Genomic DNA, 9,441 nt, shown 5'->3' with positions numbered 1-9,441 from the left:
AGAGGCGTAACCATTTAACACGCAACCCTTATGACCAATGTAAAAACTGTTTATACTTTTTATTATTTACTATTCTTTTAGAAATATAAACAAAAAAAAAAAAAAGAAAAACGAAAATCAAATGTACAATTGACTTACAAAGGTTATGACCTTTGTGGTGTGTTGCTTTCCACAATTTCCTCTAGGTATACGCTGTTCATATCATCTCAAGAGCAGAACATCTTATGCCATATTAAGACTAGACAATATAGTTAAGTGTGTGTGTGTATGTGAATCTTTGTGCTTAGGAACATGAATCTGTGGCATGGAATTCAGTCAATAGTAGCGCATAAATAAAAAGTATATTTAACGAGTAGACAATGAATAAATTGAATCCACCATAAATAGCACAGGGAAACCAAGTTGAATCAAAAGTTCCCTCACTTCGAATGGTATATGCTACGGATTCACTTTTATTAGAAGAAAATAAATGTATTATGTATGTGGAAAGTATGTGGCTTTTTAATGCATATGATGGTTATAAATAGTTTACAGTTGAGTAAAAACTTATAGAACTTTTTAAATTTTTTTTTTTATTGTATTTTCTAATAAAGTTATTCTTTGCCGGAAACATAAATTGTGCCTTTTGTGCTCTTTAGAATTAAATTAGTGTCAAAGACAATATATTTATGTGATAGACTTAAGATGAAGGAACTTTACAAGTAGGAACAAGTAAGTTTTGAAAGCAAGAAGCTTTCAGATTTTTAATAAATTTACAGCAAATATAATAAAAATCGTATACTTTAAATAAACGCTTGGTAAACAAGTCCCTATATAGAAGTTGCATTCTGCCAAAAATTTTTATATTTTTTTTAGTATTATAAACATACTAATACTTCCTCTTAGTAGGCGCTTACAGTACTTCCTTAAACGAACGGCACAAAGCTTCTCCGATATAGCCGCCCACGATATCGGAACATATTATAGTGGAAAGCGATGCCGATGAACTCGCGGCGAGAGGATCTGCCATACAAGAAACTGAAGCAGGTCAATGAAATCATTAATATCAAATATATTTAAATAGTGACTTATAAACCGAAAAATCTAGTTGCATGTAAGAGAAGTAGAATACTATGACCTGGTTACAATCTCAAGTAAGCAATACCAGATATTCTTTTTCAAAAAGCCATGCTATGTGAAGTTAAACTGATTAATATATTAAATGGTTTAAATGGTATTTGGAAAAAGGAAAAAATATTTAAATTTGCCAAAAAATATATTACAAATATAATCTGTCTGAAATTTAAACTGGTTTTTATGTACATAAGTATACATACCTAATTATTGTCTTTATTACTTTCTAACTTTGAATCACAAATATTAAATAGTAATATTAAATGTTAGCTTTATAAGAATGTAAATAAAAAAAACATATAAATCTAAAAATATGAAATCTGTCTCTAATATACAGAAATAAAAGAGATCTCATTAGGCTGACAGCATTAATTAACTAATAATTACTTGGAGAGATGATGATCAGGGATGGGTGAGGTGTTGTTAATTTTTTACAGAATTAACTATCACAGCTGCAACCAGGCAGAACAAAATTATACAATCTACAATTATTCGATTTACTCTATACATATTTTGTTCTTTTAAGTCAGAGAGCAATTACCCTAGGTAACCCAGTCTTCAATAATCTATAGCAGCTTGCAGAACTTAATAAAAGATGTACCTAACATGCACTGCTGAGATTTTACTATGCATTCTATACAAGCAACCAAACAATTAACTGGTAACAAGGATACGGTAAGAAAAAGACACGAATTTGAACTCAGGGAAAGTCACCACCTAAACCAACCAACGACCGAATCTGACACTATTTTTGTTTTTAAATTGAGCTGAAAGGCAACTACAATTATGAAAAATATAATTATTTTTAAAGCTTGTAATAGATTAGTAGATTCTCTTTAAGTACTTTTATGTGGTAAAAAAATGTTGCAAAAAATTTTAATTTAAATATTAATAAACACTATATAATCTTTAAAGGTTTTATATATAGAATGATGTAGAATTAGATAGCAATTATGAACAGTTTGTTTATTTTTAACTGAAATAATATTTATAAAATAAAATTTCGCGCTTATTTTAATTAGAAAGTAAGATTCTTATCCATGAATTACGGTTATGTAGTGATGAGAATAATGTAACCTCATTTAAACGTTACACACGTCACCACATGAAGATTAGATAAAATATTTATTTAAAAAATTTTAACTTAAAGTGAAATATATTTATGGTGCATGGTATTTTTAATGAACAAACCTGTAAGACTTATGATTTTTAAAAACTGAGTCTATTTGTCAAATAAAATGTATCACACTTCAAAACAAATGCCTACATCATATAACAAATTTTTATTTGTGTCACATAAAATGCTAGAGGCTAAACTCAACCAAAAACGAAATCTCCTTGAGAAACTAATTCTACTATAGCCATAGGCTATTTAAAAGTTATAATCAGTGTTGACTTCAATAGACCACAGAATTGAAAAAAAAGTTATGAATAAATCCCCCATTACAGACAAGTAAGAAAGTAAAAAGTTAGACAGACAGAAAATAAAAGTAATACAAAAAATATAATAGCATCAGAGCGGCTGAGATAAAAAATATAGACGAGAATAAAAAACAAGACCAAACTTTTAATATAAAAAATATACAAAAAAAAAAAAAACTTGTATAAACTGATTATGTTGGTGACAACAAGATTACAGTTGATATTGATTACGTTAGTTAGCTAAAGCTAAAGCTAAAAGTATCTGTGACGTATACTAGTTTTACAACACGAAGGCATGTGCACAATATAGAACCAGTAATTTAAATTATAGTAAAAATATTATTAAATTAAAATATTAAAAAAAATAATTTAAAGATATATACCTTAAAATAATTAAAAAATAATTAAAAAAAAAAAAATTTTAAAATTATTCAAAAAAAAATATAAAATTATAAGAAAATTATTAAATTTATATTTATTATAAAATATCAGATATAGAAAAAGTTTTATGGGATATTTAATAAAAAGAAGATTATAAATGAAAATATTAAATAAACTTATAAAAACATAAAGAGTATAATTTATAAAAAATATAACAAAAAATAATTAAAAAAAAATTTTAAAGATTTTTTTAAAAATATTTAAATTAGCCTAGTATCTATTTACCATAGAACCAACGCAACTAAAAGTCAAGTCATAAAAAATCAAGATTTGTTACATTGCAACTATACGACTTGAAAAGTTTATTTGGTTATAGTTTTGTTACGTGCAGGAAAAAGTCGACTATGTATTTTTATTTAACTTTGTATTTTTATAGCTCACAGATACATAAGCAAATTATTTAGATACAATTTCGAACAATTCGAAGAGAGCGGTACGACTAATAGTGTGTGATGTTGCCATAGTTTTAATATTTGTGGCAGTAAAACTAATTTTATTTTTTTAATTTCTTATTTTGCATATGTTGTGCTTTTATTACCGGCAAACTACAAGTATTGTCAACAGTGGCGGGCACTATTTTCACACATAAATTTGATGAAAGATATACAAAATTAAATCAAAATTGTAATTATGATCTTTGAATACCTCTTCAAGAAAAATACCATCTCTTATAATAGTGATTTTCTAGAAAAAAGTATGTACATATAATTATATTAAAAATAAGACAACATTATACAAAATTAAAGGTTAAAACATATAGAAAGTCAACAAATTTTTTGCATATACGATTTCTTAGATTTTTTATATATATTTCTGCATAAAATTTTGTATTGATTGTTTTTTATTATTATTTTTATTATTATTTTTTATTAATTTTTTTTATTATTCATATATTTTTCGAAGTATTTCGAAGTATTATTATATACATAAATACAAAAAAATCGTCTGGATAAAGGATTTTGGTACCATTTTTAATATTAACCGATTTACAAATTGTCAAAGAGAAGTCGAACTGAAAAGAACCTAACTTACCATCTTGCAAGCATTTTATTCAAAAGAATTCTAATTACACAATTTTCTTACAATTGGCCTTTAAAATAAACTACTTACTTTGATTAGAAAACATAAAACTAGAGCAGAGACTTGCTAAGACTTACTAGTATTAATAAATAATATGAAACTCAGAACAATTTAACAGTTTCTTTAACGACTGATTGTAAGAAAACAATGTATGTGATAAATAGAAATTAAATAATATATCATAAAATTCAAACCTCTTAAAGACGACTAACCAATTATGCCTGTAGTCGAAAGATATCTAAATTTCTTTATAATATGGAGAGTTTCATACTGAAGGTATTAAATCTATAATATTTTCCTGTACCCTTCTATCTGGGATAATATTGCAATTGATACTAACGTCTTTCTATACGACAGAATAGAATAGATGGGGTGCTGGCTTTCAATTGAATAAAGCACTGCAAGAACTACTGATCTTCTGTGGTACTTTCCTATTTTTTTTTATACTCCCTGCAGTTGGATCACTTAGTCAGTAACGATTATACATATAAATATAGATAAACACCTTGCAATTCGAACATGTGTTTTTGTTTAATAAGATCATTTCATATAAACATACGTAAAACTAAGCTAAAATTTCATTTATTTAATACAAAGTATTGTATTCTTGTTGCAAACATTTTCTGGTTACACATATGTATATACAATTGAAATAAATTCACATATGCATATATTGAAATAATAACAAACGATAAAATCAAAATTGTCCTTGATTGTATATTGTTCACGTTACCTTCTTTACCCTGAGGATCATGAACTGTTAAAATAATAAAAAAATAATTAAACAAATCATAAATTTAACACGACATGTACACATAACATTGTGTACATATATAAACTATTCTTTCTGCTTATTAAAAATTTGATTCTATAAGTATCCAGAGACTAAAAGTGAGAAAAAAAAATGTATGTATATTATTTCAGTAGTCTGAATTAATCACGCTAAACATTTTGGTTATAAAATAATTTTATGTACTCGTATTTGTAGATTTGGTAATTTGATGAGGATCTGTTATATTTTTATAGCTTTAACACGATCATCGTGCTCAGATCGACAAGACATATTTGGTTATTGTTGTTGTTTGTCTTCGAATTTTATGTTTACGTTACGAATACAGTAGGTCTTTTGAGGATTTTGTCGCACTAACGTTTTTGTATACATTATTTGTCAGCACGTTCCGTAGTTCATTAGATTTGGTGTTTTCTTTCGGTGAAGACCTAAAAGAAAAAAACCAAACATAACAATTGCTACTGTTTGATTAGTTTTTAACACTTAATAGAGAAATAAAAAAATCCAACTATAAATATAGCCTTACAAACAAAATTACATCGGCAATGTATTTAATAGGCAATTTGTTGGTAAATTGTTTGTTTGCTTAATAAACATTACTTGATTTGAATATTAGGCCTAACCTTTCACTTTATAGATTTTAGTCAAAATTTATGCATATCTTTTAACATAGAAAATTTAAAAAAAAATTAATATAAGCTTGTAGGTGTTAGTCATACAAAAATGTACTCTCGCGCGTATAGGAAAAACAAATTAAAATTATTTATTATAGATTGGTCAATGGTGGGCGTTCTAAGGTGTTCATAAATTCGATAAATGTTTTCAACGTGAAAGTGTCTCTTCGATTCACCGAATAAGAAAACAAACTTCAAAATGATAAAACCATTGTGGGCGAATTTCAAAATCAACAAAAATTTCGATTCTATTGAAAACACTTTAAATCAAGTAATAATGCAGTTAATCAACATTGTCAAAAATACATTGAAATCAATTGAAAAGACGCTAAAATAAATAATGATACCATAAATAAACCGAAAGAATTTTATTTCTGACCATATTTAAAAAATGTGTGTAAATATATATTATATATGTAATAAAAATACAAATCTTGTTTGTAATTTCATAGCTGATACTTATACTTTTTTTTTCTTAAAGTTTTTGCAACTGAATATTTTCAGTAAGAATTTTAATATTTTCGATATATATTTAATATTTAGTATTTATTTAGTATTTATTTAGTATTTAGTATTTATTTAATATTTAATACTTATTTAATATTTTAATTTAAATAATTTTTATTATGTACTTGAAGTTTCACTTTAGAAGCCGTTTGTAGGAAGGAGGTATGTGAGAGATGAAAAATTCTTTCTCTTACTGATATACCTACGATTTTTGTGAAAAGTAAGTTTTTAAAAATATGACTAAAAATTATGACTTAATTTTTTGGTGTAATATAGCGTTATCTCATTCCAATATAATGATGATCTACTTCAACTATTTTATTGACATCGTTAAAGTGAAGTATGGAGCTTAAAATACCATTCATCATCTTTAGGCAAACTTTTATTTTGCAGTAGTTGTCAAATTTCTTTCGTTAAATTCCAGTATCGACTTCATTAAAGTACCTTTTAATATACGACCAAATAGTTATTGCAAAAATACTATTTTGCACTACTCACCGTTTTTCTCTCATTAAGGTTCTGTAGAAACCGATGGCATTGCATCAACGAATCATTGCAAAAGTAACCTAACAAATATCGCGCTACTATTTGGTGCTGGACGAGTAACTGAAACTGAGAAAGCGTTAATGAGTACTGAAGGGTAATGAGGGAAGAGATGTTTGGTTGAGATCGGTATAAGGCAATTATCTACTATTAGGAGACAATAGAAAAGAAGTAAATTAGTATTAACACATGATATGATCAATATTTTACTGATAGTAAAATTGTTAAAAACTATTTTAAAACATATATAGTATTAAAAGACATTGCGGAATATTCTCTGAGTACTACTAAAAAGTAATAGAAGCAAGATACTACTATTAACACTAAAACGATCAAAAATCTGTTTTGAAAGTAAAAATGTATAAAAAGCTTATATACAGAAAAGCTTATATAGAAAAACGTACTACTAATGCAAATAAAAATAAAGTTAGATTTGGAGATAAGAGGTCCATTGAAATTGGAAAAATACTGTTCAAGTATGAAAATCTAAAACATATAGAAGAATTTTCTGACATACTAGGTGTATTGATAATTACCTGACTTCACAAAAGGTGGCAACTCCAGAACAACAGCAATTGTATTCTGTATGTCTGGCAAGTTTTAAACGACAGTTGTAAAGATTTCGACCTTATCAAATGTTTGATTAGCTTTTTGCAAATTATTGAAATAGTACACGTTAGTAATTTTTATAAAATGGAAATAATTGAATATCATTTATCAAAAAAAAAAAAATTAAAGGAATGAACAATGATGCAATCAAATTGGAAATGGATTCTGTTTACGGTAAACTTACACCGTCGTTAACTGCATTAAAATATTGGAAAGCTGAATTTAAACATGGTCATACGAGTCTTTGATGAAGATCGGCCGGATCGTTCAAAAAAGGACTGAAAAAAAACATTGAAAAAATCCACGATATTGTGTAGGATGATCTTAAAAATTAAATTGCCTAAAATAGTAGAGATGTCAAACACATCATATGATAATAAAAAACAATAGCTAAAATTTAATCTCAAAAATTTTCTCAAAATTATAGGATCAAACAACAGAACTTTGTTTAAATTTTATCTTATACAATTTCTTAGACATTGGATATATTTTTTTCCTCCTATTTATTATTTAATCCACAAATGATAATTATAAAGCACTTACATTCAGTTTTATATTAACGTCGTTTACGCAACGTGAAAATGATAAAAATCTACTTATCTATATTTAAAGTATACAGAAACCCGTATTTCACACGATTTTCCAATTGATATTATTTTATTTAATAAAGAAAATAATTAAGCACAACGTTTCGATAATTAATCAATGAATCAATGAATTTACGAGCATTGGAAGCGGCAACGGCATTGCAATTACGCATAAGTAAACCCAAAGTATTTCAAAACACACAGCATACCAGACCAAATAAATACGATTATATGCGAGTTTATAAAGCAATAGTCGTCGTATAAGTGCACAAATTGTATCTACAATTTTGATAAGAAATAATTAATAAAAGATAGGAGGCAGCGTCGCCTGCCGAACGCGTGGGGTGCTAAACTTAAGTTAAAAGCAGCAATAGCAATAGAGCAGCAACCAACACAGCAACTTGAAAAACAATAAAATCGATTCAATGGAAAGACGACTTCGGGCAACAATGTTTTCCAGCAGCGGAACAGATGTCACTATCGTATAACATCAAATGGTAGACTAAGCAAATATAAAAAATTGAATTGTATAATTTATACTTAAAAGCAACACACCAACAGCAACACATCAACAACAACAGCAACAATAACATCAGTAACAGTAGTAAGTAACAACAGAAGAAGTCGCAGCCAGCCAACAACATTAAGTAGCAACATTAAAATGATAAAATTGAAAACCTAATGCAGCACTTACAAATTATGCATTATAAAATGTGCATGCAAAAGACAGGGGAGGAAAAGGGTTTGTTATTAGCACTCGAGGCAGCAGACAACAAAACATGGGTAACACAGTGTCTCGAGCTGCATTTTCTGCTGGTACTTTTAATGCATTTGCAACGTCAATTGCGCTACTTCAGATACTTGTACAGTTGCAGTTGATGAGTTGGCAGCAAGCGGCATTTTAGTTACAAGCAAAAAAAAATGTTATTTAATAAAAAAACTTATTCTAACAAAGTTTTTCACTTGAAATGTATTAAATAAGTCCAAAAAAAAAAAATAAAATAAAAAAGAAAACAAACAATTAATACTTAAATACTTATAGTGTAAAATGTATCTAAACCTAACAACTTCTCGGTGTGTGCTCTTGCAATTCGTATCCATGGTGTGAGTATCAAATTCCTTCAAATTAGCGTGACGTAATTGCACATTTCGTTTAGCGCTATCTCATCTACGAGTATATCTCTATATATTACATATAACTATATAATAAATATGTAGCTAATGCGCAAATGATTTTCAGGGTCTTTAAGCTTTAGAAAATTTATGTAAAATATTTTTACATCTTTAATAAGATTTCTGATAATAGATAAAATAAAAGATATATGTATAAATGTGGACAAATTGTTTGGCAAATTACAAAAAAAAATTAATTTTGAAGATAATAAATTTGAAAATGTCATAAATCTATATTATTGCAGTTATGTGATGCAAAACAATATAAAAAAAAATTAAAATAAGTTAAATATAATTCCGTTTTTCCTATATAACGTATACGGTAACACAATGGGTTAATAGGCCTTTGTGAATCCACTAAGGATCGCCGGTATAACCTAAAGAACGTTTGATTAGTATTTTCCGTTAATTCTATTTAAAAGCAGCGGTTTAAACTATTTATACTGACAAAGCCATTAAGTTGTTTCTGCAGAAAAATAATTCTTCAATTCAGGGCGAAGGA

Source organism: Teleopsis dalmanni, chromosome 2 (genome assembly GCF_002237135.1).
Source record: "Teleopsis dalmanni isolate 2A chromosome 2, ASM223713v2, whole genome shotgun sequence".
NCBI classification, from domain to species: Eukaryota; Metazoa; Arthropoda; class Insecta; order Diptera; family Diopsidae; genus Teleopsis; species Teleopsis dalmanni.
The sequence above is the reverse complement of the archived record's forward strand: the minus strand, read 5'-3'. Positions refer to the sequence as shown.